Source organism: Homarus americanus, unplaced genomic scaffold (assembly GCF_018991925.1).
Source record: "Homarus americanus isolate GMGI-L3 unplaced genomic scaffold, GMGI_Hamer_2.0 scaffold4896, whole genome shotgun sequence".
NCBI lineage: Eukaryota > Metazoa > Arthropoda > Malacostraca > Decapoda > Nephropidae > Homarus > Homarus americanus.
In genome coordinates this window covers 5,584,115-5,593,095 of record NW_024749657.1, presented here as the reverse complement: position 1 = coordinate 5,593,095, position 8,981 = coordinate 5,584,115, and the positions used below count along the sequence as shown (strand labels likewise).

The 8,981-nt window shown below is 42.4% G+C and overlaps 1 long non-coding RNA gene across 1 annotated transcript; it reads right to left on the bottom strand.

Moving 5' to 3' along the window:
• Positions 1–3,017: 3,017 nt before the first annotated feature.
• LOC121853543 lies at positions 3,018–7,650 on the bottom strand. Its single transcript, XR_006086332.1, has 3 exons — positions 6,800–7,650; positions 5,613–5,671; positions 3,018–4,613 (listed from the first exon to the last, which is right to left on the bottom strand). It is a non-coding gene; the product is annotated as an uncharacterized LOC121853543 (long non-coding RNA).
• Positions 7,651–8,981: the final 1,331 nt, after the last annotated feature.

Here is an 8,981-nt window from a genome sequence, read left to right as displayed (position 1 = left end):
AAAATCCACTTTCTCACAAATTCTAACAAAAAATACTTCCTCAAATACCAGTGTGTGTGTGTGTGTGTGGTGAGGAGGGGGGGGCAACCTGGCCTGGGGAGTGCTGACGCCCACTCCGCTGACTGCTGACGTTGCTCCCCTTAATCTAGTCAGCGCGGCCGGCGAGGTTCCTGCTGACTCAGGTGGAGGGAGAGGAGAGGGGGAGAACCACACGGGAACAATGGCTGGCAGGAGAGAGAGAGAGAGAGAGAGAGAGAGAGAGAGAGAGAGAGAGAGAGAGAGACTAATGGGCCCCAGTTCTAATAGACCACAGTCTTAATGGGTTTTACGAACACGGCAACAGCAATAAACAAGTGACAATAATTCTAACATGCCAGCAACAGATGACCCGGTGACTCACAACCCATAAATTCGTTGAAACACACCAAGATGACCTTTACTGTGTCCAACGAGAAGAAAGAAGCACCAGCCTATGCAGTCATCTCAGTTCTAAGATAATTATTTTACCACGAACGCAAATCACCTTCATTAAGTAGAGGGTCTTATTCAGGAAGGCTATTTTGTTATGCAGCAAAACACATAAGTGTACAACAGGCAAAAATGGAATTAAGTTTTATCCCGTTAGGCGGTGAAATACACAGCAAAACAGACTACTAATGATTCCATACCCCCACCACACACACACATCTTTAATACAATAATTTGCTGCATCTATATGTATCTTTACTCGAGCATTCCTCAACATTGTAATCGCTACTGCTGTAAAACTTGCTAAAGGTAAAGCTCATGGCAGTTGTAATGATGTGATGTTATGATAATTACTACTGTCAGAAACTCATTCTATGGGCAGAAATTCACATCAATGATCAAATCCACATATTGTGTTAGAGTGCTTAAGAAATATATGAGAAATGTTGATATTTAGGGCCATCAACTGTGTAAACTGTGAGATGCTATGGAGATAAATTATGGAAAACAAAAAGTTGGGATTACCTAAAAAAATTGCCCTCCAGTTTATTTCACCTGATGATTAAACACCCAAATGCTACCTAGGAGTGGGGTTGGTTTGGTTAGGTTAAGTTAGATTAGATTATAATAGGCTTGGTTATATTACAATTACGTTAGGTTAGCATAAGGATGGTTATCTTGGGGCACAATAGCAGGTGGGACTAATCTTCATGTGATCTACAGTATTTAAGCTACAAAAAATTGCCGCGTTTCCCGGTAAAATACCAATGGTTCTGAAGCAACACACTTACATACACATCCATAAAAATCGAGGTAAATTTATGATAGTAGCCAGGTTTCGATTTTTCCATAAAAAATACGTTTTTCTTAGTTCTTTCGGTTCGAACGAATCTGACCTTCGTTTCTGGTGCTAACCGCCCGTTTTCGAGTTAAGCCCCCCCCCCACCTCACCCATGACACAGCTGAGGAAAGGACCTAACCTAATCTTCTCAAATCGCTGTGATTGGTCGGTCAAGCCAAAATGAGTCGTCGCTAAATGGCTACCGCCTTCCCACAATGTAAGACATTAAACAAATTACGAACAGGCCCCGCGTTTCCCAGCCTCAAATTAAAGAAGCTATCAGTGTAGAAAGCTGTCACAGCTAACTGCTAACTTCTTTAGAGTAAAATTTGTGAAATCTTGTCATGTTCTACCTGTGAATGTTATGACAGCAACAAGTGTAAGCTCTTTTAAGACCAGATTTGACCAACACTGGCACAGGTTTAGATATGTAATAGATAATAGACTGGCCGCTTATTACAGTAATCTGACAAAAAGCAAACAGGGTAATATAGAGTACAGTGAGGTGCCGCGTTTTTCGGGTGTTGAGCTGTAGATAGGACTTGTGAACTGTGGTATAATGTTCTGGTAAAATTATTATTATTATTTCAGTATTATAACTATCATTATTCATCCAATACTTATATAGACACTTCAGATACCATTACTCTACTTATTTGAATATACGCCGGTAGTGCTCGTCCCTTAAAAATATATCGTGATGTTGATGGTCAGGCGAAAATTTATACTAGGTTAATGATCCTCCTTACACCGGCTTGGGTCAATCCTGTAGTATCTCCAATTATACCTTGAAAACTTCCACACTTTGTTCTGCGTTGTATATGCAGTCTTATCTCCTTGCATTACCGTATAATTTATTGGCGAGGAAATCGATAGTAACGAATCAAATGTTTATCAATGACATACAAAGGATCCAACAGGTCTTTGTACCTTCTTTCCATGCGTAATGCACGGTCGAACACATATGCTGTTATTAACTCCATAAACAAATGTTGTGTGACCAATTTTGTTTGGAGTATCGAGTCATAGCTCAAGTTATAACCAACTCTGGGAGATAGAACGTCTTAAATAGTTTTGTGTATCCAGTCGCTGGTTATCTAATAAATAGCAACCTAGTATTTTCTTTTCTGGAGTTTCCCCTTCGAGGTGACTTTACATTGAACACCATCAGCATAGAAAACAAACACAAGAGCGGTGACTTAAATAAATGGTTTAGGATTTTGTTTAGGTGTTGTTCAGGTGTAGGGCAAAATAATACTAGCACATAATTGTCCAAGAATTCGATGCGAGTGTGCATTGAAGCAACTGTTACTGAAAACTTAAAGACTTTGCAGTGAAATTCAACACAGTGGCGTCAAAGAGGTTAACTAACACCTCCCTAAAGTTAGTACTGTACCTAACTTTAGATGAAGACATTCTACCGGTGGTGAGATATATACGAGCTAATGAAAATCGACTTAATAATTGTATACCTGCACTGTATACATGGCAAAAATTACATGTGTATTCTGGCGGCAATGATGATAAATTAGTAACTGACGTGCACCTGTATTACAAGTGTGGGGGTGACGATAGTAGCGGAGGTAGGTAACGGTCTGTCGTTGTGACTTGTGATCGTCTCATTACGGGAACATAGACGCAACCTGGACCCAACATGGCCAAGGAGGAAGAATGAAAAGCATTATCATTAATTGTAAAAAATGGTTTCTTAAATTAAAAAATAATTCACAGTAATTCCAAGTCATTTACAATAGGATGGTAAATACATATTGTTACATACATATACACAAATGGAATTAACTAATGATTCCGAAAACCGTTTATTTTACAACATAGTACAGTACAACAGCATAGTCGGTGAGGATGTACACACAATTAAGCGAGTATCTTCACGAATGGGTCCGATGAATTTCAAAATGAACACTGCGACTTCTGGTGTCTCGGTAGTTGTCAAAATACAATAAGATTCTATCTGAACTAGATACGTTTCCTTGGGATTACTTTAAATACCATAACAAATTCCTCAAATAAACCTTAACCAGTTAATGTAGTCTCACTGTAGTTATTTAACTTTTTTTTTTAATTTAGCTAAACTCAACCAGGTGGGTATAGTTTTAACATCAGATACAGTCAAATGAACCTTAAAGAGTCGCTGTAGGTCTAATAAACATTGTACCATTACCCTTGAAGTGTGTAATGGGAGCCTTGAGGCTTGATACAAAACTGACCATTCCATCACAGACACTCATTGACAACTGCTGTGTACTTACTGCCCACTGTACCACCAGTACTCTGAGACTAGACAGACCTCAGGCTATATGTACTGGGGAGTGTTGGAGTGTTTGTCCATCATTTTCCGTCTCACATGAAGATTAGACACCTCAGTTTATTTCACCTGAGGATGAATAATGCTAATTAACCCCAATCCAAGAAGCGTTAGGGTGGTTAATCTTCATGTGATATAAGCTGGGGATGTCTAATCTTCGTGTGATTCCATATTTTTCTATACAGCTAAAACGCTGACGAAAATAACATCTAAAACAGGACCAGTTAAAACGCTGGCTCTTGCTAAACACCACCAGATCTGGCTCATTAGTCCAGGTGTAGTCCTCATCTGAAACACTACAATTATTACTCTTTATCTTTCATAATATAAACCCTAAACATATTAATATTGAGCTAAAAGATACAGAGGAATCAAGGAACCACAATATGAGTCACAAAATATATATATATACCAAGATCACATGATTCTTTCTCGTGTAAAAAGAAATGTGAAAACTATAAGTGATTCAAAAAACTATAGACGATAAGAAGCCATTGTTGGTGTGTATAAAGCCTTGCATTAGGACAACTGGGTGGGAACCTATCTATTCTGGTCAGCGAGGTCGTTCGGGGTCGCATATTTCACCTCACGTTCACTTACGACGTTGTGAACATGAACACTAACTACACTAGCTGGCTGATGAGTGTTAAGACGAAGTGAGGGTTTGTTTACAGTAAGTTGAGGAGTGAGAATGAGTTGTGAGGATGAGGTGAGCTGTTATGGAGCAACGAGAAGCAGGAAGTGAAAAATGTAATTTATAGTAATGACAGGTATCGTGTAAATGAATGAATGATGTTTGATGATGATAAGACACACAGAGACACGATAATGATGATGATGGCGATAACGATGAGGGAAGCAACGAGGAGAGGAGAATCGTCAGGAGGTCCTCATTTAAAACGTTTGTATTGCTCATCTTCTGGGAATGATTTCATCTCCATCTTCTTCCTTAGGTATCTGACGCGAGGGGCGACATCTCTGTGAACGGGAGCGACACACATACCACTGTTTACACCACATTCTAATACCATCCGTCCCTAACACAACACAACCTATGGTCAACACATTGTTATTGTTATTATTATTATTATTATTATTATTATTATTATTATCATTATTATTATTATTATTATTGTTATTTCTAGTAGTAGTAGTAGTATCATTATTGTTATTGGCATTACTGTTTTAATAGTAGTAGTATTAGTAGACAAGTAGTAGTAGTTGTATTATAGTCATTATAACAACACTACCAGGTGAGAGGGATGAGTGGGATTATAACACTGCCAGGTGAGAGGGATGAGTGGGATTATAACACTACCAGGTGAGAGGGATGAGTGGGATTATAACACTACCAGGTGAGAAGGATGAGTGGGATTATAACACTACCAGGTGAGAGGGATGAGTGGGATTATAACACTACCAGGTGAGAGGGATGAGTGGGATTATAACACTACCAGGTGAAAGGGATTATAACACTACCAGGTGAGAGGGATGAGTGGGATTATAACACTGCCAGGTGAGAGGGATGAGTGGGATTATAACACTACCAGGTGAGAGGGATGAGTGGGATTATAACACTACCATGTGAGAGGGATGAGTGGGTTATAACACTACCATGTGAGAGGGATGAGTGGGATTATATAACACTACCAGGTGAAAGGGATTATAACACTACCAGGTGAGAGGGATGAGTGGGATTATAACACTGCCAGGTGAGAGGGATGAGTGGGATTATAACACTACCAGGTGAGAGGGATGAGTGGGATTATAACACTACCATGTGAGAGGGATGAGTGGGATTATAACACTACCATGTGAGAGGGATGAGTGGGATTATAACACTACCATGTGAGAGGGATGAGTGGGATTATAACACTACCAGGTGAGAAGGATGAGTGGGATTATAACACTACTAGGTGAGAGGGATGAGTGGGATTATAACACTACCATGTGAGAGGGATGAGTGGGATTACTCACTTCCAACTCCTTAGAACTCGATGTCTGGTCACTTTGAGAGTTGGGCTACTGTTGATAATCTGAAGTAAAAATAGTTATTGTTAGTGAAAACTGGGGGTTAATTACACCTGTCGGCTCGTTACATGTGATTAGTGACACCTGTTAACTACACCTGTTAACTTAGAGCATGCGATTAATGACACCTGTTGACTTATTACACCTGTGGGCTAATTATACACCTGTTAGCTTATAGCATGTGTGAATAGTGACACTTGTTAAATTATGTGTACTGATAGTGATACTTATTTACCTTGAAATATACTACTACTTCTACTACCATACATACATACATACATACATACATACCTATCAGTCTTACTAACGACAAGGAAAAAAAAAAAAAAACAGAGGCTTTCTATACGGCTTCAGCTTACCCCTTCCGAACACCACGTCACACACACACACACCTTATCCTCCCTACCTGTGTGTGTGTATATGTGAGTGTGTGTGTGTGTGTGTGTGTGTGTGTGTGTGTGTGTGTGCCAATAAGTGCTGAAGGACACCTCTGAAGGACGCGGTGTGGATTAGTGTCACGGTCTGAATCCTTCCCTCCACACACACACACACAAAACCTTCAACACCCGGGATACAAGGTTGAACTGGTCATTCGTAAGAGTTCAGAATTGTCCAGGTTGTTTACTAAGCCTCACTAACAGGATGATGTATACACTTTAAAACACTCGCTTGTATATTACACTCCAACACACCTGCCACACTTGATTATTATTATTATGAATGTAACAGTAAAAAATTCCATTCTATTTTCTAAACCTGATTAAATAATAATAATTTTAATTAAATCTCTTGGCAGCAAGGTGTTTACGTCAAGAGTAAGGGAGGCAGGGGGCGAGTCGGGGGAGGAGGCAAGGGGCGAGTCGGGAGGGAGGGAAGGGGCGAGTCGAGGGAGGCAAAGGCGAGTCGGGAGGGAGGCAAGGGGCGAGTCGGGAGGGAGGCAAGGGGCGAGGGGAGGGGAGGTCGGGAGGGAGGCAAGGGGCGAGTCGGGGAGGGGAGGCAAGGGGGCGAGCCGGAGGGAGGCAAGGGGCGAGTCGGGAGGGAGGAGGCAAGGGGGCGAGTCGGGAGGGAGGGAGGGAGGCAAGTAGGGAGGGAAGGAGGGAGACAATGAACACGTCTCTCCCGCCAATACTTACATCTTCCACAACCATGAAATCCAACCTGGCGGCACTCTTCACGCGAGACACTAGGTGATGAAACATGACGGTAATGATGTTGTCCCAGGTACTGTTGGGTGAGTCCGGGTACTGTTGGCAGAGTACGGGTACTTGTTAGCTGAGTCCGGGTACCTGTTGGCGGAGTCCGGGTACTGTTGGCTGAGTCCGGGTACTGTTGGCAGAGTCCGGGTACTGTTGGCAGAGTCCGGGTACTTGTTGGCTGAGCCTGGGTACTGTTGGCTGAGTCCGGGTACTGTTGGCAGAGTCCGGATATTTGTTGGCAATCCGGGTACCTGTTGGCGGCTGATTCCGGGTGCCGGGGGTATCTATTTAATTTACCTGTAGACTAATTAACCTGTTGATGGCTGGCACCTCTTATAATCACGTCTTCCTCTTCTACACCAGCACAGACTGAGGCACTGGGTCGATATGTTACGTTTTATGGAAGGCGTTTTGGGGGGGGGGGTTTAGGATCCAACTTGTGGTGTGTGGATTGGTGTGTGGATTGGTGTGGATCAGGTAGAGGTGTGTGTACTGGTTAGGGTCGGATAGTACAGTCGCAGTGGCAGGATCGCAGTGCATATAGCGTGATATTATTTTTTTCGGTAGGGACGTATAAAAGTCGTATTTATACACTAACTATATATCAGGGAATCTGCGAATAGGGTTGAGGGTACGCTGATGACCAACAGTGCCCTGGGGGTGAACGGTAGAGAGTATATACCAAGAACACATGTAAGTAGTTAGCGGCAGAGAGTGTGTGAGAGAGATGGGGACTGTTTGTGTGTGTATCGTCGGAGAGTCGCGAGCGGAATGACATGGGCGAGGTGCGTTGGGCGTGAAGGGGGCTGAGGGGGTGGGGATGAGGGGCGCTGGGGTGGTGGCTATACTGTACGTCTCTTACTAGTGCCAAGGTCAAAACCACGCCGCCGTCACGTCACGCCAGGTCACATCAGGTCACGTGCACTATTTCGACTGACTGACTGTACACACACACACACACACACACACACACACACACACACACACACACACACACACGATTAACTATTTCGACCTCGGGAATTAAAGGTACCTGACCTGTCCAAATTGACCAGTACCTATTATTATTATTATTATTATTATTATTAGTAGTAGTAGTAGTAGTAGTAGTACTGAGAGGGGCTGGTAGTAGTGGTGATTGGGGGGGTCTGGTAATACTGGTAGTAGTGGAAGGGGGGTAAGGGGGGGGGCCGGTACTGAAACAAGCGATCCACCCTCCACTAAAACTATTCTCTAGTCTTATTAGTGAGGCTGTGATGACATGGTAGTGATGCACACACCAGCAAGCAGCCTTACAAGTGTACGTCCCTTTGTCACCCAGTACTACCTCTCACCACCACAGCAACCTCAGTAGACAGATAGATAGATAGACAGATAGATAGATAAATAGATAGATAGATAGACAGAAAGACAGACAGACAGATAGGTAGATAGATCGCTACCTATAACACAAGGCAGGTGGTGATGATCAACCTTTTATTCATAGCAGACTAATTGATTAACACACCTCTCTCTCTCTCTCTCTCTCTCTCTCTCACCACACCTAATTTAGCTCACTCCAGTCAGCACCTTTCCACACCTCTGCTAATTCCACCACCACCACAACCACCAAATTAGTGTAGTATACCATGACCTTGGCTATGAATAAAACACACACACACACACACACACACACACACACTGCGTCAGAAGCCGTAAAAAATCTAGCTGAAACATCGTGCGCCAGAAAAATAAAATAAATAAATTAAAAGTAGTACAGCTAATCCAGTCTTTGTTGATGTGAAGGCCAGACTATTACCAGCCCAGACAGAGAGACAGACAGACAGGTAGACAGAGAGACAGACACAGGTAGAGAGGAAGAAACAGACACAGAGATAGGCAGAACGTATCTTGTTAAGACAGATCGTCAATGCAATTAATTAGTCATAACTACAGGTAACTCAAGCTGTAAATAACATGAAACTGTACCGGATTATCGTGTCGAATAATTACTAAGTGTCATTAATATATCACAAGTCAAATTAGTTACATATTCGAGTTATTTTTAGTGTGTGTGTGTGTGTGTGTGTGTGTGTGTGTGTGTGTGTCGGGGGGTGAGCAGGGCCTCAAGTAGCTTCCG